We start from the raw sequence: 21,902 nt of genomic DNA, 5'->3' as shown, positions 1-21,902 counted from the left end.
GACTTTAGAAGTGACATGTCCTAGGAGCTTCCCTTTAGTAACATCGAATGAATATTTCTTGGGATTGACCGATATGTCGTACCTATGACATCTATTGAATACCTACCTTAGATTAGCAATATGAGTACTTTGATCTTTTGAAAAGATAGTCAAGTCATCCATGTAGATGACTATACACCTATTTATCAATCCTTTAAAAGCTTTATCCATTATTAATTGAAATGTAGTTCCCACATTAATCAACCTAAAAGGCATCCTTCTGTAAACAAACGTTCCCCACTTGGTTGTGAAAGCAGTCTTTAGCCTATCTTCTTCATCGACCATCACCTAGTTATATCCTAAGTAACTATCCAAGAATGACATCATCTTTGAACCATTAACAATTTGCAACACCTCATCTAGTTAGGGTAGAGGGTAGTTATGCTTTTGAGATTGTAAATTCAAGTTGCGAAAGTTAACACAAACACGAATCTCTCTGGTCTTCTTCAGTATAGGAACCAAATTTTCCACCCATGTGGAATGATAGATAGGAAATCTGATCTTAGCATCCAAAAGTTTCTTAACTTCTTTCATAATTAGTGGTTTGATAATTGGATTTACTAGTCGTTGTCTTTGTCAAAAAGGTTTAGCGTCTAGTTTCAATGGGATGTCATGTGTGATAATCTCAGGATCATAAGTTTTTAACTCTTCATAGCTCCAAGCAATAACATCTTTATACTTGGTGAGCAATTTGAGCATGTCATCCCTTTCTTTTTGATTGCATGTTTTTCCTATTAGCACCATTTTTGGTTCTTCATCAGTACCCAAATTGTACAAGTCACATTCTTCGATTCCTTTCTCTTGAGTTTCCCTTATATTAAGTGTCGATTCATCACGGTCAAAGATGTGTTCAGGTTCAACCATTCCTTTTGGAATGTTGTTGGTTTTCAAATTAAGGATTCCATCATCATCCTCAAGTCATCATCTTCAGGCTTGTTCTCAGGTGTATCATCAATCTCTTGTCCTTGAAAATGGTGACTACACATAATAAACTTGAGTATATATTGACCATCCTAAAAGACCTGAAAGTTAGTGATATTGTTGGGAATTTTTAATTTCATCTTTTCAATAGGTTGCAAAGCACTGGCTGAAATAGCAAGGGTGTCTGCTACCACATTCTTTCTTCTTGGAATGGATTTGATGTTTAGAGCTTCAAAGTCATCCATTATATCCGATACCCTTTTCATATAAGCAATTAATCTTTTGTCATTGCATGAGTATATGGATTTTAGTTGTCATATATCTAGTTGAGAATCCCCTTTAATTATAAGAGCAGTGACTCCTTTTTCCAATGCAAAGAGAAGTCCTCGAATCAAAGCTTCATATCTGCACCATTGTTAGTACATCTAAACTGCAATCAATATGTGACATAGAAAGACCTACCTTTTGGGTTGATTAGTTCAATACCTACATCAGCTCCTGATTTGCATCTGGAACCATCGAAGCAGAGTATCCAAACTATATTTTCCTTGGGTTTTCTGACTTTGTGCTTATTTGTCCTTAGCTTTTCTTTTACTTGAGCCTTGAATGACTATTTCTTGGGAAGCCATTGTAACCTTCCTCATGTAGGGCTCGATGAGTCCCCTTCATATCCTATGGATAGAGGAAGTGTGTGTTTTTCTTGTTTCTCATGAATTTCCCCTACTAGCTCTTTGATTTGTTCAACTTCAAGATGAATGACTACTGAAGTCCATCCTTTACCTTTGACATATCATCATCTTCTTTGAACTTTAATCATCCTTGGAGGAGGACAAGACAAACCTCCACCATCTGAAGAGGTATCACTATATGATACATTTAAATCTTCACTTCCTTCTTCAGTCTGTTCAATAAGGTTAGATGAATTCATTGAAACTTGACTTCCAGTGATTTCATCTTTTGAGGTCTTTGTACTCTTTTTTCCATCATTTGTGTCAACACCTTTGCTACTGCTTCTTGGCATACTGAACATTCAAACTCAGAATGACTAACTTTGTGCAACTAGCAAAATCTTGGAAGGAAGAGGATACTAGGGTTAGCTTCCTCTCCTAAACAATGTATATTAGTCACCATACTCTCTATGAATTGTGTCACAGTCTCACTTTTGGGTACTGACACCTTAGTTTCTTCATTTTGACCTTGAGATGTATTGTTTGGAACCATATTCAATACCATCACTTTGTACAAACCCAAATCCTATTGTAAGAATGCTATCTCATTTGGGGCATTGTAATATGTGATCATTGTTTTCAGTTTGGGCTCAACATCTATCTTGATTTGATTGTTCAATCCTTTCCATGGAAACCATAATTGAGTGAAGTCTGTAGAGAACCATCCTCTGAGACATTTTGTCCATTCTCTTCTTAGGAGTAATCCATATGTCTTCAGGATATCAACCACATGTATGTCAATAATACATGTATTACCACATCTTTTAATACCCCAATGACTTTACCTCTATTTTATCCAATTGTATTACCACTCAGTTAGAGGGTTGAGGATTAACTCCTAGCCTTTGAGCTATTTAGTGGCATCACATTATATGAAGCTCCTAAATCAATAAGAAAATTGTGAAGATTCTTCCCATATATCCTTATGCTTAGCAAAAATGGGGGTACCTCCACTTTGTCCTTGAACATAGTGGGCATTGCTTCTGCAACATTTACTTGTTGTGGCACCATCTTTTGAGTGACAACATTCATATTATGGGAAACCTTTGTATTATCCAATGTCTTCATGAGTGCTTCTCTTTGTTGTGGACAATTCTACAACATGTCGAACATGGACATATTGGCTTTCTTTTTCTTCAGATCTTCAACTGCATTATACTTTTCAATAGACCAAGTATGGTTCTTTAGTATTGTAGGTATGTTCACTTGATTTTGATACTGTTGTCCTCCTTGGGCTGGCCTAACCAGTGGCGGATTGTTTTTTTTTCTAGGATCAGGTGGAGTTGGTTGCAAACCAGGAGGAATTCCATCGGTCAAGCGATCCTTTTTGTTTCTGATATTATATGTATTTCGATTGTCATTTTGAAAGGCAAACATCTCATCATGTTGAAGATTGGGTTCTGGACTAAATTGGAATCAGAATTCCTCACTTTCTTGTTGTTCCACTTGTACATTATGTGTAGAATCATAAGATTCTAATAGCATTGAATTGAATTAAACAAGAGGAGGATTATCATTTACTTGTGGGTTATGATTCACCTCCTGATTACCATTATAGTATGCACCATCATTGCTAGGAATATTTTGGTCATCATCATACTGATTGATATCAGCATACTGAATGTTGTTGTTGTTGTTATCAGAAGGAATGCTTCCATTATTTGGTCGAGTATTCCATTATCAGTTTTTTTTTTTTTTTAAATTTTAAATTTGACTTCAACACTCTAACTATAATGAAATTTTCTTCTCCCGACTCCCACTTTATGTGTCCAAGAGTCAAAAAAAGTAGGGGGTCCCCATTCCTAGTGAGGAATGGGGCATGTGTTGTGGACACCACAACAAGTACCTTGTGAAATTACAAAACCTAGGAACACAAGTTCATTCTTCATAAACATATATTTTTCCAAGTTGATTACCAACTTGTGTTGATGGAGTCTTCTTAGTACTTGTGCCACATGATCAAGATGGTTTTCCTTGCTAGGACTAAATATTAGTATGTCATCAAGGTAAATTACAACAAATTTTCCAATAAAATCAATGAATATCTCATTCATAAGCCTCATAAAAGTGCTAGTGGCATTACTAAAACCAAAAGGAATTACTAACCATTCAAACAAACCTTTACTAGTCTTGAATGTTCTTTTCCATTCATCTCTTGGCTTGATTCTAATTTGATGGTAACTAGACTTTAAGTCTATCTTGGTGAAGTAGCAAGCACAACCTAGTTGATCCAATAGGTTCTCAATCCTTGTTATGGTAAACATGTACCTTATTGTGATTTTGTTTAGATTCCTACTATCATTACTTAACCTTCATTTGCCATCCTTTTTATGGGCCAAAATTGAAGGTACGACACAAGGACTGAGACTCTTTTGGATGAACCCTCTTTCCAACAATTCAGTGACCTATTTTGAAATCTCTACATGCTGAAATGGTGTCATTTTATATAGTGCCTTATTAGGTAGTGTTGAGCCTTGTATAAGGTCTATTTGATGGTTAATGTCCCTAATGGGAGGGAGGATAGTGGGCAGGTCATTAGTAGTGACGTCTTTTTATTTTTGTAGTAGTTTAACAACTTCATTTGGCATGGGATTTTTTTTACCAGACTTGATGTTATCTTTGGGCTTTGAGATTAAGATAAATGGCTCCATATCATATTCTTTCAAGGTCTTTAACATTTATTTTTCTCCTATGATAATCATAGTAGGTTCCTTTTTAGATTTTTTATCAGGCGGGGGCTTCATAGAGAAGTTCTTTCCATTTTTGGTGATGTGGTAGGTGTTCTTCCTACAATGGTGTATGAAATCAACATCAAATTGCCAGGGCCTATCTAAAAGGATGCGTGGGGCATCCATTTCAACCACATCACAAAGGACTTTCTCCATAAAATCAAAGATAGAAAACTCTACCCAAGCTTGTTCTATGACTAGAGTTTGTTGGCCTTTGGTTAAACATGTAACATGATAGGGGTAAGGGTGTGGCTTCTTAGGAAGATTTAACTTTTGAAACATTTCACAAGACACAAGATTTTCAATTGAACTAGAATCTATAAGAACATTGGATACCTTTACATGATATTTGATCTTTGTCCTGAAGATATTCTTTCTTTGTGGAGGTTCTTGGGTTTGTGGTACTTGAAGGAAGATACGCCTCATTGTCAAGCATGCTCCTTCCTTTGGTTTCAATTCTCTAGCATCAACATTGTCTTCTTTCTTATCTTCTTAGACAAATGCTACTCTTCTCTCACCTTGGTTGTTTTTTGTCCTCTTCTTAGGGCATCTTCCTACATGGTGTCCCATTTGGTTATAATTAAAACATTTCAATGGTCCATTACCTTTTCTTGCATTTGTCCTTCCTCTATTGAAAGGCCTTCTTCCTCTATAGTTTCCTCTTGAATTAGAGTCACTATTTTATTTGTCTCCTTGGTCATAGGTCTTGTTATTGTTGCCACTACTTTTTCCCTTGTTCCAAGAATTGCCTTTGCCTCTAAAATTATTCCCACTATCATTATTCTTCCCTTTGCCAAAATCTTTCTTTCTCTTCCATTTTTCCTCTACCTTGAGTGCCATTTGATAGCACTTATTGACTATGGTAGGGCAATGTAGGCTTAGCTCCTCTTGAATGGGCACCTTGGAGCCATTCATGTATCTTGCCAATTTTTCTTCCTCATCTTCTACACTATTGGTCTTCATACATAGTTTTAGGAACTACTTAGTGTATGAGCCTACATCCATGTCCTTTTTTTTTAGAATTTTCTTCCTCTTATGGAGTTGTACTTTTTAATCCTCGGGTACATATGTTTCTTTAATCAAAGCTATCATCCTATTCCATGAATTGATCATGCTCTTTCCATTCTTCACCCTCTCTGTCTGGATAAAGTACCACCAATTTAGGGCTGCCCCCTTCAACTTGGATCTTTCCATCTTTACCCTTTGTTTTTAAGGGATGTTCTCACATTCAAAGAATGTGGTCAAAGCCTCTATCCAATCCAACGCTAAATCTACATTCATTTTTCCATTGAAAGATAGAAAATCTATCTTCTCCTCCATGGCTCTCCTTCCCATGGATTTCAAGGCATCAATGAGAGGCCTTTGGTTTGCAAGGATGCATTTTTTAGAGCCATCCTTCTCTTCATCACTGCCTTCATCTTCAAACCCATTTTGTTTGTCTTTGTATCAAGCTTCTTCTCAAGTTCTTGAAGCCTCTAAGTTAAGGCCTTATTTGTAGCCTTTTTTTTCTCTCACCATCTTTGCTAACTCACTATTTGTGACCCTTATAGGGATCTCCTCAATCTCAATATTAGACATAGCTTTGGTACCACTTGATGTAGCAGTGGATAGTGGAAGCCATAAATAGCAAGAAATGATGAAAGTTTCCAAATCCCTCAACACCCAAGGTGAAGGATCCTGGTACCAAATACCTATCAAAGGTATGGAAAAGGGCTCAAAGGAAGGTTATCACAATCCCACAAGAGAAGGTAACCTAATAACCAGGCATACCAAAGTTCTAAGCACCAAAAACATTAAATGCACTAATTGATTCCCTTAACAAAAAGAGGGATCAAACCCCAACAAGTGGATACAAAGAATAGGGGTGACACACAATCATTTTTATTGCCTATTTAGGTCTTACTCACAATGAATCAATGATTCTTTCCATCAAAGACAACTTATAACATCAGGTTACTTTGCAAACCAAGGAATTGGCTTGTAGCCCTTCCTAGAATGAAAATGAAACATAATTTTGAATGTTCTCAAACAAGAAGGTAACTTAACTAGATATTTTGATACCCTTTTGGGTTTTATGAAACATGCCAAAGAACCAAAGGATGGAAATGAATAGAGGTTTTTTTTGTTGCAACATTAGACTAGTTTGGTAGGCTTAATCAAGGCTCCATTTACATTGCAAGTGCACTTTCTACAATGGAAAAAATCAATCCAAGTATTGATACATGTGTGGGCATGTAAAATAGTCTAAAATATAAGGGTTCAACCTTTGGTTAATCCCCAATCAAAATATAAGAAGGATTGTTCTTAATGTTGTATGGTGTACACATTGAGATGCACACCTAGGGTATGATGGAAAATCTAGCCCTTTGTATTTGGTAGCAAAAAAATTGTAAAATCTTAAATTAAATTGATAATACTTCTATTCTACCAAGGGGCATCAATTTCCCAAGGTGGAATGTGCCAAAATAACCCAGCCCTAGGCAAATGCTAATTTTAAGGCTGAATTCTAGATAGCGAGAGAGAAATTTTGATGTCTTCCAAAATATAAAAGATCAAAGCATGATACTTGTTAAAAAATGTAGAAGATTAAAGTCTCCAACTCTTGGGATCGACCTATGAGGCTTTGTAGGGAATTCCCAATGGTTACATTGCTAGTTCAAACTATCCAACCATTGGGAGAATAGTTTAAAAGTATTTGCAACTTTTTAGGAAAGTTGCTCAAAAGTTGCTGACAATTTTTTGAGCAACTTTTGCAAAATGTGCAAAAATGCAAAACTAGTGACAAAACTTGGTCCAAACCTTATGCAAGTTATCCAACATGGATCTAAATACAAAAAAAAGTAAAAACCTAGAGTCCAACTATTTTAAGGATTTATTGACCATTTTGGACCTTAGTTACCCAAGGGCTCATAATTATGCCTAATCCTAGAACGAGGCCTTACAATTGGATCAAAGTGCAAACTTAACCTAGGTAGAATGTTTAGGACTCATAAGTGCCTTATTTTATGAATCTAGAGTAGGTGCTCCTATAACAAAATTGCTCACTTGGCATCATCTCTACCACTTAGTTTATACTAATGCTCAGTCAACACTAGATTTTCTTGGCACTTACTATGGCTTGATTGACACTAGAATCACTCAACATGTAAATAAAAATTCCTTAGTCTTTTACTCTATTTCTCGGTCAAGCCTACACATTTGATCTATCTTTACTTACAATATCAAGACTTAAATAGTATTGTCTTCTCTTCTATCAACATGACAAACAATCACTTTTTCCTTTCAATGTCTAAATAATAAAATGTCCATTTGTACTTTCCTCTTCATAACTCAATATTTCCTCTAGACACCTTTGTTATGACAAACTTCTCAAATTATTATCATCAATCAAATAGATATTATATTTAGATCACATAGAAAACTATCTCACCAATAGATTTGACAATAATGAAAATAAAACACTTGTTCTAGTTGTAGTTTCCACTAGTTATATAAGAACTATTTGTGGCTACCTCAAATAATTCTAGAAAAATATGCACCAGAGAGAAAGGATTTTGCAATTTTTTGTGGAAAAGTATAAAATGGAAGAAATATAAAAAAGGATAACCTAAGTTATTCCCATAGGATATGAAGTTGAAGGAGATATTTTATCAAATTATTTGACTTTTTATTGTCACAACTGAAAGACCCAGACACTCCTAGCTTAAGAAAATGTAAATAAAAACACTTAGAGGTGCATATGATTCTAATCAAATTGGCTATGGAAAACAAGATTAGTAAATAAGTCTCAAAATTTATCTTAAACCATAGTTTTAGAGAAGAGGAAATAGTAGAAGAAATAGATAACCATGCTACCAAGGAGTTTAGTACTTCAGGTATTTCTTATGTTGAGAAAGAAGAAGTTTCTTTTATGAAGAAATAATCTAATGGAAGGTAAACAAGAAGTGAAATTTTAGGAAAGAGGAGACACCACCTACAAAGGTTTACACAAAAAAAATAGGCAAAACTTCTAAGGATGATAAGCTTGAGCCTGCAAGAAAAAGGAAGGAAAGAGAACTAGCAATGACCACAACATTGAGGAAGAAGCTAAAAATCACAAAGATAAATGGATGTTAATTCTAATAGAAAAGAACAAGGCATTAAATCTAAAGAAGATTAGTTGAAGATGAGAGACGATGATGAATAATCAAGAGTTGTTGGAGCACCAACAATGAAAAAAATTCAAGATAAAATTAGTATCACCTTAATGATAAAATTGTTAATCAAGTTGAAAAACAATGAATACTTGTAAATGTGAAAAAATATTATAATTATTTTATAGAAGATAAATATAAAATAATACAATATGTAGTAGTGTATAGTAAGAATAATTTGAGTAAATAATTACTTAAAATACAAGGTCAAATACCTAAAACCCTATACAATAAGTTGGAAGCTAGATGGAAGGAAGCACTTAGACAAAATAAAGAACTAATAGAATATATTCTTTTGAAACTCTAACTGAAGTTACATCATGAGGAAATAAAAGAGATACTTGGTTAAAAAAGGCCCTTATTCAAAACTAAGAAAAGGTAAACCAAACTATTACATGGAAACACTAAAACACTTGAAGAGGAAGCAGAGAATGAACTCAAGAAGTTCTTGAAGTTAGATCAAGAAGAGTTGGTTCAAATTGATGATGAGAAACTAGAATAAGAAGAGGAAGAAGAGAAAAACCACCCAAAATTTATTCATGTTTATTTTGGAAGGAATGTTGGAGGTATTTAAGTTACTATTGATGATGTGGACACTCAAAAAGTACAAGAAGAACCAATAGAAGTTATAGAAATGAATATCATTGATCAAGTAATGAAATAAATTAATGTAACAATTGACATGGTTATTGGGGAACATGTGCAAAATAAAGATACATAGCCATATGGTACTACAAATGAGGGAAAGGAACTAGAAAAGGAGATGGAACAAGGAACTATATAAACTTAGGAGGTACAAGTTCAAACAAAGGAAATGAGAGAGGAAGAAAAAAAGGAAACACAAGAGGAAGATTAAGAAGAAAACAATACTAGAGAAGTTGTAAATGTTAGAAATAGGAAATACTAGGGAGGGAGCTAAATCTATATTTTACAAACTTTACCCCAAAACTAGATATTATTAACAATCTTATAACTTGCATATGAAAGAAAACTAACTATGCTAAACAATAAACATAACCATGCAATAAGAGAACTCATAACTCCATGTTTTGTTAACTAGGGAAACCCTAGCCAAGGGAAAACTCTAGTGGGGATGCTACCCACAAAATGATCTGCTAATCAAAATTATCTTGTGAAAGATATTGACCCTACTATGAGTTTATTACATCTATATAGTGTCTCAATCCTTGTTAGAAGACTAGGATATGTTAGAAGTCTCAACCCTATTAGGAGTTGTTACATACAAATTCAAGATGTATGCAAGATGAGCCCGCTACCCAAACATGCAATGTATAGTATAGTTCCTTTAATACAAAGAGATGGATACACAAACATTTTTACATAGCTATTGATATCTTCTATATTTTATATTGCCTCTATTGCTGATTACATAATTTACATTCCTCTGATCATGCATCAAAATTTACATCACATTGCTTGATCACTCCCTTAACTTCGCATTCACAATGTTTCCTTTATACCTTGCTAATTTGCAATTATCTACCTAGTTAGCCTTATGCACGTTAAAAAATACAAGGTTAACTTTTTCCCTCTTAGGGTTAATATCTAATATGTCATCCCTAATTAGTTAAGCAATTATTTTGTAAACAAAATAATTCACCCATTTCTTTATCATGCTTTGTTATGCTTGTTTACTATTGTAATTGGTAATCTTACCATAACTCTTACTGTAAAACTTGCATACTCACATATGTCATTATCATATTGTCAAGTAGTCATATCCAAATTCACAAATGTCCATGATAATCTTGTGAAGCTCACCAATCAAAACTCTATCTGTTCTGCTAGAAAAACTATATGACACTTAGACAATTTTCTAAGTATAACTGCCATAACTTCATATTCATCATCTTTCCACTTTATATGATTGATATGTTGCATTAAATGACAACATCAAAATGTCTAAAATATTCAAATTGTCAATAGTAAAAAAATACAAAATTTTCAAAGTATTATCTACTTTGAAGAGAAGTAATGATGATGACAATTTACCAAAAATAAAAGAACCCATTGATTTAAGTTCCACAAGCCCACAGTATATTATATAGATGGAAATGAATATTAAGTCAAAGGAAAAAAGAGATAAAGGGAGAAATGAGCTCAACAAATTATTGAGATTGAAGAGACATATCTATAGATATTGCACAAATTATTGATGTTGATGAGAATGATACACCCATTAAACAATTAGGTCAATTGGTAAATATAAAAGGTGAATAGTTGAAGAGCTTAGAGTAAGAAGCAACACAAAGTTTTGAGAGAGAATATGAGAAACAAAGATCTCATTTTCTATCTCAAAGAATTGTTATGGACAAAGAAACATTGGAATTTGAAGTCAATAACTTGAAAGAAGCATCAAAGGAGATTTGCTAGATGCTGACTATTATTAGTAACTATACAAATTTTGTCAAAGTTATCTATAGGACAAGGCATGAATCTAAACATGAGCTAATGTTATTGGTTACAGGATTTAATCTGAAGAAGCAATCAACAAGCACTTTTGGAGCATCTATTAATTTGGTAAGTCGTAACCTCAAAAATTTGTTTAGTGAATAGAAAAAGAGGATAACAAGTCTAATTGACTTGCAAATTCAATTGATTTGAAAGATAGATATAGTACAAAGTGGAGTGAAGAAAATAGAAAATGTGCTAGCCCTACATAAGATGAGAATAATGGATGCACTTGAAGACTTGGCATTCTAAATAAAGAGTTAGATCTCAATAGTAGACAATCTGAAAAAAGAATGGGACTCAGATTTATAGGCATAAGGACAATTTTTGGTGAAGTACTCAAGTTTTTGAACCCTTGCTAGTAAAATAATTTTTTTTTTTTTTCTAAAAATATTTGCACCTTTGTCATAATCATCAAAGGGTGAGTAGAAGATAAGAGAAAAAAAAATTGTATATAGGAAAATTGTTTACCAAATAGTGCATCTTAGGGGGAGAAATACGCATTTGTGACTTAGTATGATAATGAGGTATAAGGTGAATTATGATCTAGGTCAATAATTCAATTTTGGAAACTTAGTCAAATTTCATCTAAGTGTTGTCATCAATGCCAAAGGGGGAAATTGTTGGCATAATGAAGATGTGCAATAATGTTGAATAGAGGTTTTGGGTAGGTCACCATGTATGTGTTATCATTGTTGGAAACCAAGTGATCTACAAGTATCACATTCTCTATGCTAGTAATAGGGTTGAATAGAGAGTTTAAATAGTGTCAATTAGAAAGTGTGAAGTAATAGGGTCAATTAGAAAGTGTGAAGTGTTAGAATATTTAAAATAATTGGGAGCAGGGGGGGTTGAATCAATTATCAAAGGTCTAGATGTACCAATTGAACTTTTAAACACTTCAAATACTTAAGATCTAATCATTCAATAGTTTGATCTCTATAGTGGATAATTAGTAACATAAACTTGTCGTCCACTATTCTTATATGTATCAAATGTGCAAGATATTAAGAAATTAACACTAAAACATCTTATATGACATCCACAAAAGTATGACACCAAGATGTAATGTGGAAACCCAATTTGGAAAAAACCACTAGTAACTTGTCACCTATTTTCATTTTTCTGAAGTGAGCTCTATTAGGAGCCAACCCTATTAAAGGTTACAAAACACACTATTAAATGTGACCTTGTTAAGCGATTTAATCATCCTATTAGAAGTGGCATTTTTAGATGAATTTAGAATATTCCATTAGAATTCCACCTTGATTAAAGGATTTGCATATGAATGCTAAGTTAATGTTGATTAAAGATTTTCAATAATGATATAATGGTTAGAAAATAACAACAGGTTTTATCTAAAAAATACAACTCCTTTTGAAAATATAGATCTTTGTTAAGTTTAAATGATGATCCACTAACTGGCCAACATTGTAATCTCTATATTTGTTCTTCTTGGAACTCCTTCAAGCAATCACTCTTCAACTCTTAAGAACACTTCTTAGCCTCCTGCTCAAGTTTTCCAATCAATCACATCAACAACTGCTCCAACCTTATTAGTTCTTCATTAGATCTGCTAACCTCTTCAATCTTAGCCATTGTAACTCCTTAAATAGGTAATATCTTTTATTACTTAAACATCACTATAGATCTAAGGGTTTTCTTAGATTCATTTAATTGTTCCATCATTTCATCTCCACTTTTCTCTTCTAGAAACTTCTCCAAACTTCATGCTTATTTCTTGCATAGAAACACTTAAACATGGTTTTCCTTAAATTTGATGATCCATCTCATCCATCCTCATCTTCAACACACTTTACATATTCTAAGAAATCAATTGTGTTATATGGAAACCATGATTTCCTCTTAATCTATCAAATGCTTTCCCTGGCTAACACTGGGTTCTAACACTTGGTCATCACTAGATTACTTGGTTTCTACTAACTTTTCTATTTAGCATATATACTGACACTCAGTCAATACTAATGCTTATTTGAGACTATATCTAATCATCTTATATTGGCACTCGGTTGACTTTAGCATCACTCAACATAAACTTCAAGTTCCTTAATTTTTTATCTTGGTTAAGCCTACATATTTGGTCAATGTTTGATCACTTCTTCCAAGCTTCAATACAACAATATTCTTTATTAGTAGGATGATTAAACAATCACTTTATCTTGTCAAAATCTAACTAATCAAGTGCCCACTATAGTTCCTCATAACTCAACCTTTCCTTTGGGTCCTTTCGTTATGTCCATCTTCTCAAATCCTCTTCATCAATCATCTTGATATGGAACTCAAATCAGATAGAAAATTGTCTTACTAATAAGGTTTGACATCAATGATAACATAAAAATTATCTCAATTGTAGTTTCCAACAAGTTGACATGAAGGCATATAATTCAAGGTATTGATTCTTTCTAATTGATTTTGAGGTTGAACATTAAAACCATGTTTATGGTTTTCTATTGCCTAAAACAACATTATAAAAGTGATATAAATTGATGTGCAGTAAGAGAGAATATGTTATGATGTGAAGTGTATGGAGTGTGATTTCTTTTTAGTGTTTCTAGAGAAGATAATTGATCAAGAGCATAAAGGATATTTCATGCAATAGGTCCAATAATCAAATCATACTACACTTCCTGATTTTAGTAAGTTGACAAGAAAATTACTTTAACCATCTTACTTTTAATAGGGATGTGTAAGACCCCAAAGGGTCTAAAGAAGCAAATCATCCAACAAGATGACTCTTGGAAGGATTTTTGATCCCATAATTGGGTAGACCTAATTGATATTCATTGTAAAGCTTTTAACTAGTATTAACACTCTTAACCAAGTGAAACCCTAATTGAGTGGATGTAAAAAGCTCCTAATATGGAAACTCAATTATTGTAGTAGTGAAGATTTATGGGTCATGATTATCACTATGGTTTTCCCTCTAAACAAGGGTTTTCCAAGTGAAAAATACTTGTGCTAAAGTGTTTCATGTGTTAATGTTTGAAATACTTTATTGCTACTTAGTTATTTCATTTGCATGGTGTGTACTAAGCATATGGGTGGTGAAATTTGTTAGAATATTTGGAATAACTAAGAAGGGGATGAATTAGTTATTCCTAGGTCCAGATGTACAAATTAAACACTTAAAACTTTAGCAAACTTAACCAAATAACTCATTAAATAAATTGTTCATGATAATCCAAGTTGTTCATTCCATTTTAGCTCTATGTTCTATATGTGCCGAATTGCAAAGACTTATCACAATCAATAATAAACTCAAACATAAAAAATATAAGTATCATAAACTCAACAAACATCTACATAATGTTTGACACTAGGATTTAATGCAGAAACCCAATTTAAAAAAAAACAATAGTAAAATGCTACCACTTTTCACTCTTATGAAGTGAGCTCTATTAAGAGACAACCTAGTTAAAGGTTACAAAACACACTATTAGGTGTGACCATGTTAAAGTATTTATTCATCCTAATACGATTAGCCTTGTTAGAGGACTTAAGAATATTCCATTATAATGCCATCTTGATTAACAGATTTATAAATGATTATTAGGTTAACTTTATGAAAAGGATTCTAAAATTGTCATAATGGTTAGAAAGTAATAGTGAAACTTTGATCTGATAACATAAAACTTACTTTGCAAATTTAGATCTCTATTCATCTCATATTTGGTTCATTCACTAGACTTTATCATTCTTATCATCTCATATGTACTTGGCAACTCTTCAAGCAATCCTTCATCTCACAAACTTTGCACAACTTCCTACAAGTCTATCCACCAATTGTCTTCACAAGTTTCTAGTCCAAAAAGCCTCTACAACATAAAAAATACCTTCTTAAATAGGTAGCTTTGATCCTTTTCTGCTTAATCACAATCATAAACCTTAGGGTTTAAGATCAGATCCAAAACATTTAATGAATCTACCCATCTTCTTGTTCTTCTTCCCTTCTCAACTCTTCTAGAAACATATCCTCAAATATTTGCATTTCTTCACTCAACCAATCCTTTCCTTGCATTATATAATATAACTCATCAATACTTATTGTCAACACATTTTTATGATTCCAAGATTTCAATTATGTCAACCAAAAATTTTGATTCTTTCACAAATTGTTCTTTTGATGTCACTTAATCATCACTATGCCTTTATTCTCAATCTTCATTGGATCACATGGTCATTACTATATTATCTCACTCAATCATCACTATACAATCCAGTCGATACTATCACTCAATCATCAATTTCTCTAGGAAATTTGTGTCACTCGGCCAATACAAATACTCAACCAACAATCTTCTTCTCAATAATGCTTAAGTTCCTTAATCTATTGTTTCAACTATTTCATTCACTATGCAACATTGATACTTGGTCAAGCTTATCCTTTTCACTTGTTTCAACTCTTAGCTTCATCCAACTATCTTCTCCACTTCATGTATTGATTTGAAAAACACATTAGCTTGTCATGTACTAATTTATCAAGTGCCCATTGTAATTCCATCTGACTTACACATCTAAACTCAACCTTTCACTAGGTCATCTCATGATCTCCTCTTTTTCAAATCCCCTGTATCAATCAAATGATATGGTACTCTACATTATTAGCAAATATCTCATTAGCAGGTTTGACACTTGTCTTACCAATAGGTTTGACATGAATGACAGTAGAAAAATTGTTCCAATTAAGCTCTCAACAATTGTAGCTCCAACATAAATTATTCAAAGGATTTTCTAAATTGACCCCTCTTCCCCTCTTAGTGTTTCCTAGTATTGATGAAGATTAGTACACTTTAGGGAGAGAAGGAGAAAGTTTTGAGAAGGTTTTCAAAGTTGAGGAATCTCACTATGCCCAAGTTTGAGAATCATGAAGGAGTTGGAATTGCTTGAGACAACCAATTTAATTTTTAGACCTATTGACCTAGAGGCATATGAGATAGTAGCTTATTCTTTATGTGGAGAGATTCAAGTTTTTGAGATCTTGAAGAGTACTTCAAACACTAACTTTCAAGCATTGAAAGTCAACTTTTTAGACATTCTAAGGTTTGTATACAAGTAGTTTTCTTTGATGCAAAATTTTGATCATTATAAATAAGTTTTGGTATCTCTCCTTTTCCATTGATGTCAAAGTGGGGGTGATAGATTTAAAAATCATGCATGTATAGTATATTGTAAGGGGGTATACTTAAGTTTGGAATGAAAGGGAAAGCTACTAAGAGGATTTTTCCTTTGGCATTGAAACTTAGTTAGTTTTACTAAGAATTTTCATTAATGCAAAAAGGTAAGATTATTAGCGAGTGTTGAATGAGTGTTATGTGTTTTCATTGATGGAAACATGCTTCATCCACACTGTCTCTTAGATTAACAATATTTTTTGTTAAGTTTTGTATATGGAAAAATACCTAATACCAAAAGAGATAAAAAAGATATCGTTAGATAATTTTGGTTACTAATGGCAAGAGAGTCATACTATATAGATATAACATTGGGATAATAGTATTTATAGTGTATATGATCTTTTGGTATAACCACTTATGTTTCTATGATGGATAGCACGTTTTTTAGTGATTTGAAGTGTAATAGGTTTAATATAGAAGAGTTATAGAATAGATTATAAGATTGAGAAATTTGGCCTAGATAATTGATTATTTTGACAATTCAAATAATTAGAAATGGATTGATGACATCCAAGGACTTAACTCTTGGATAGCATGGTCCTACATTTATTATTGATGTCTAAGAAGAAATTTTTGGTGGTGTTATGTGAGCCAACAAAATAAATTATTCTCAAGGGTATAAAGGAAGAATGCATTTGGTATGTGAGCATGGGATATAGGATATGGGATATGTGATGTGTGTAATATTTGATGTGTGAGCCTTGATGTTGTCCAAGGGTAAAATTACAAAGTTGTGTCACCTTTCAGGCTGACTTATCAGAACAATTGAATTTGAGTATTTCTTTCCAAAAATCATTTTTTCTCAAACATATGATCTAGATAAATTCATTATAGCTAAGTTATATATGGTCTCACACTTTTCCAATTGGAAATGTGTATTAAATGCATGTTCTATACTAGCTTGCATCCAATTACTAAAGAAATAAAATTATTTCAGAAAATTGGCATTTCAATAACTCTTACTATTTTTTATGATTTTTTTTAGTAAACTATAAACACCATTTTATAGAGCTCAATGTCAATAATATTTTCATATAGATTTTATAGTTTTTTAATTAGATAAAGTATATTGTAATTAAAAAATTCTACAAGCATGTATTTTAACACTCGAAAAGATGTCAATTTTGAGAAACAAAAAAATATTGTCAATTTTGAGAAACAAAAAAATATTAAATCATATCAAAAAAAATTTAAAATTATATGAAGTTCTAGAGGAGAGATTCATCCTTTAGAATGTATAGTTTTTCTTCTAGTTTGAATAGATTTGTTTTGAAAAATGTGGTGGGAGATGAAAACTATCGATTTCAGATTAGTTGAAATTTGAATCACTATAAAAGAGAAAATATAGGCCTAAAGGCATTTTTTATTTTTTATTTTTCTAGCTATTATCTATAACATAGCCTGAGATCAAATGGAAATAAGTTTATTTCCATATAGTTTTTTGGTGGGAACTAAAACCCTAATTTTCAACATTTTTCAACAACTAAAAAATTATCTATAAAAATTAGGAAAATATATCCTTTCTTATTCCAAATAATTACTAAAAATCATAATCTTAAACTTCAACCATTTATACCTATTACATTAGTTTAATACATTTTCAAATTCTAAATAATAATACTAGTTTTATGTCATTGAAGATAAATGGTTATACTTTTGTTAGCCTTTTCCTTTACAAAAGGGTGATACAGGTTTGTACTTTTACCCTAGATCAAAGTAGATGCAAGATTCATTGGGATTGATTAGACATTATAATGCCATGAGCTATTTATCATTATTGTAATACTTTCTTTATAATTAGATAGTGAGTCCAAAAGGTGGATTTAACCTTCATTCTTGAGTAAGTGTGCTCACTTTTTGTTCTCAACTTCTAATAGGGTTGTAGACTATAATAAGTATTTTTCTTTAACTGTGACCAATGTACTAGATATGTAATGACTCCTAACAAGGTAAAATATCCTTAAATATATATTTTTAGATTAGTGCATCATCATGTGGGTTCAATCCCCACCAACCTTTTCCTTAGCCAAGGTTTCCTTGAAAAAAAAATCATGGTACTATGAGATCTCTTTTAATGTATTATTTCATTTTAAGCATTTTAGTTTATAGATATTTATGGTTAAGTTGTAAAGTGTTGAATTGGTTTAAAAACATTGTAATACTATGATTCACACCCCTCCCCCAAGTGTTTCTTTATTGTAACATTTACCTCATCATATTATAATGTTAAAAGAGTGGTAAACTTATAGAATCCATAGGAGATGGTTATATATGTCACAAATTTAAGAAATACACTACACTAATAGAAGGAGACTAATGGCACATACCTTCTATGATCCCCACAATTAAGTGAGTGAATTGAAAATATGACCAAGCTTTGATACCACATTTTATAAGTGTTTTTGTTGTTTCCCCAAAATATCAACCTATTAGTGTGTGATACAACTACTAGACCTATATAATCTAATGTAGGAGCATCCTAGGGTAGTGGGATATCCTGTAGGAGCATCCAACTTGGATTTTATTAATTTTTTGTTTTGCTTGGTTAGGGTTATTTTCAAGGCATATTTGTGGACCTTATCCTATGAGCACATAAGTATTGGAGTGATCGTGTTGGAGTTAGAGTCCTTTTTGGTGGCTATTGGTAATGTGTTTCTATTTTTTGGGTGGAATTTGGAGATTTTTTTCATGAGCTTTGATTTTTGGGAGTTGGCTTGTGTGATCTTAGATATGGATCATTAGATGATGTGTGGACCTATGTCTAAGGCTGCATGATTTGATGTTGTAATAAGATTTAGTTAGGCAATGCAAACTTAGGGCTTGTTCTAAGTATGTTATTTAATTTGTTCTATTAATTTGACTTGTGGTTGAGTGTTTATTAAGATGAGTTTTTATTTAATGTAACTTGATAGGTCAATATATGGCTTGGTTTAGTATCAATAGAGGGTCTTTTGATGTCTAGAGTGATTCAGATTTAGCATGGAAAAGTTTGAGTAGCTAAGAGGAGTGAAGTTTAGTAGAGCTAGTAGCTAAGTGTGGGCTTGGGAAAATAAGAATGTTGCTTGGTGGCTTGCGAGAAAAGGTTTATATTCTTCTTAGGTTTTTTACTAGATTGCGGGTTTGGAATAGCTAATTTTTGGATCTTGTGAGGTCCTATAGAATTATTGTTGTATTGCTTATGTATTTGGTCGTAACTCAAAAGGCATTAAATTTGTGCATGATAGATGTAAATCTTATGATTTTATTATGAGAATAGGAGTTTCAATTGATCTCAATATCTATATATTTGTCATATTTCTGTTGCTTGGTTATTTTCTAGGGAATAGGTCATCTTATTTGGGGATACACCTACATTACTGCATTAGAATCCATATGAGTTGGTTGATCCATGTCACAAACCAAGCATTACATTATGCAACACAAGGAGACCAAGGGCACACACATTGCAACATATAATTGTATCATAAAATAAAATTGATGACATGTATCTCTATAACTTTTACAGACATTTATATCTCACTCATTACTTTGTAAATATCATTCATTATTTCTTTCAGTAATGAAGTAAGTGATTTATTTAGAGGTTTTGATATTGACAGCTTGAAAATAATTTTGTAAGGTAAATTTTAGTTTTCTCCAAGTTTTGTAACAAATAACTTTATCTTTATGTAGGGCTGATCAAAATCATTGGAGGATATTTAGGTGTTGCAGGGTTCCATTTGCAAATTTCATCATACAAATTTGGTTTTGTGATAGGATCAATAGTATCTAATAATAAAATTTACAAATAAGAGATTCATAAAAAATAATTTAATATAAGGCACTTGCATCTTCTACAGTGTGGTTTTATAAAAATCCTTGCAAAATACGCAAAATATATGTAGGTTTTGTGACATGAAAACATAAGTAAGCTTGACTATGGATCACAAATTTGTGTTATTTGAGTGCCATACACAAAATATGCACATGTTTTTAACCAAAAATACATCCATATTTCTTGTCCACATAATGCAATCATATTTTGTCTTCATAAAATGTGAACATATTTTGTTTTTGGAAAATATGAACATATTTTGTAAGCCACATTATGTAGGTGTGGTTTTTGATTTTCAAAAGAACACTAATACACTCTAAACTAATTAGGCCACTTTTTGTGCACCATTTCCATCCATTCACCTATCATTGGCACCCTCTTCCAAAAGAGTGAGAAAGTAATCATTATAATTTTATTTTTTTAAGTTATGAATTTAGCACTAGGACGATATATGCCTTTAACTTATCCTAGAGAGATTTTTGTTAGGAAGAAAATGGCATAAAAATCCTTCTATAGAAAAGATAAAAGGAGTTGAAATGAGAGGTAAACCTTAGTGAACAGAGCTAAAGACCCTAGATGAATAAATTGACCTTTGATGGTAAAACAATGATGAAGGGTGTTCTCCTTAATACCATAAACATATAATAGAAACAAAGATACAACAACAATTTGCAAGAACACAATATAGGCTTCTTATTATCGCCACAAATGTGGAGTTAGAGGAATTCAAAATTACAACATGCTAACCCACATGGGTGCCTTCATTACAATAATCTGCAAGACAAAGCTATGAACTATCACCTAGAGTTGTCCTAGATAATGTTCACATATTTCTTAAATAGGAAATTTTATGCTGCCTAGGAAGGTTCTAAACACTCAACCTAAATACCTAGGACCAATAGACCTAACAATACATATATAGTCAGCCAAAAATAAAAATTTCATGTAGCCCAACTTGATAAGACCATAACTCTAGAACCGTTTCTCTAATTGGCTAATATAGCCACTTTTCAGAAACCTTAGCTTCTGATCTATAAGACTAGATTGGTTCAACCGACCATCCATCAAGTTTTTAGGTCTCATTAGGGGCCTCTAAGGCCTTCAAAACTAAGCCTATTACTTTTATACCAAAATTACACACCAAAAATCTATAATAGCTTCACGAATACATATAATCTGACCATGAAACTACATTGATAAATTGAATAACTAAACTAAATCTTCACCATTGAAATTAGAACATTCTGAGCTCATATGACTAACTTACTAAGTAGTAAGCCTTCATAGACAAAAACGTTGCAATAAGACAACCTTTATTGAAACAACTGAAAGGAAATATTTTTGGGTGATGCAAGATTGCTCTTACACCTAGGATACTCTTGCATAAGACACCAAGGATAATTTGAGAAGTGGCCCCATCACATCTCAAGTATTAAGAGGAAAACCAAGATGGTTAACCTCCTCCTTTGTTAGCCATGATGAATCTTCTACTAGCCTCCCTTCCCATTTGACTAAGTATTCTTCATAAGATATGTTCCTTGTACTTTTTCCAACATGATTGTCTAATATCTTCTCAATCTCTTTTGTGGCTAAACTAGTTGTTGGAATACTCCACTACACTTTTGCAACTTCATCCCCATCACCTCCTTTATGATAATCTATCAAATTTGAAATATTAAATACTAGTGAAATATTCAATTCAGAAGGAAACTTCACTTCATATGCATTTCTAGAATCATGCCTTTTCACTATCTCGCATGGTCCAAACTTCTTCATTTTGAGCTTATTATATGTACCCACTAGAAAATGCT

The sequence above is a fragment of the Cupressus sempervirens genome, chromosome 4 (genome assembly GCF_028749045.1).
Source record: "Cupressus sempervirens isolate cs-2001-9-10 chromosome 4, ASM2874904v1, whole genome shotgun sequence".
Classification (NCBI taxonomy): domain Eukaryota; kingdom Viridiplantae; phylum Streptophyta; class Pinopsida; order Cupressales; family Cupressaceae; genus Cupressus; species Cupressus sempervirens.
Note: the sequence above shows the minus strand (reverse complement) of the source record.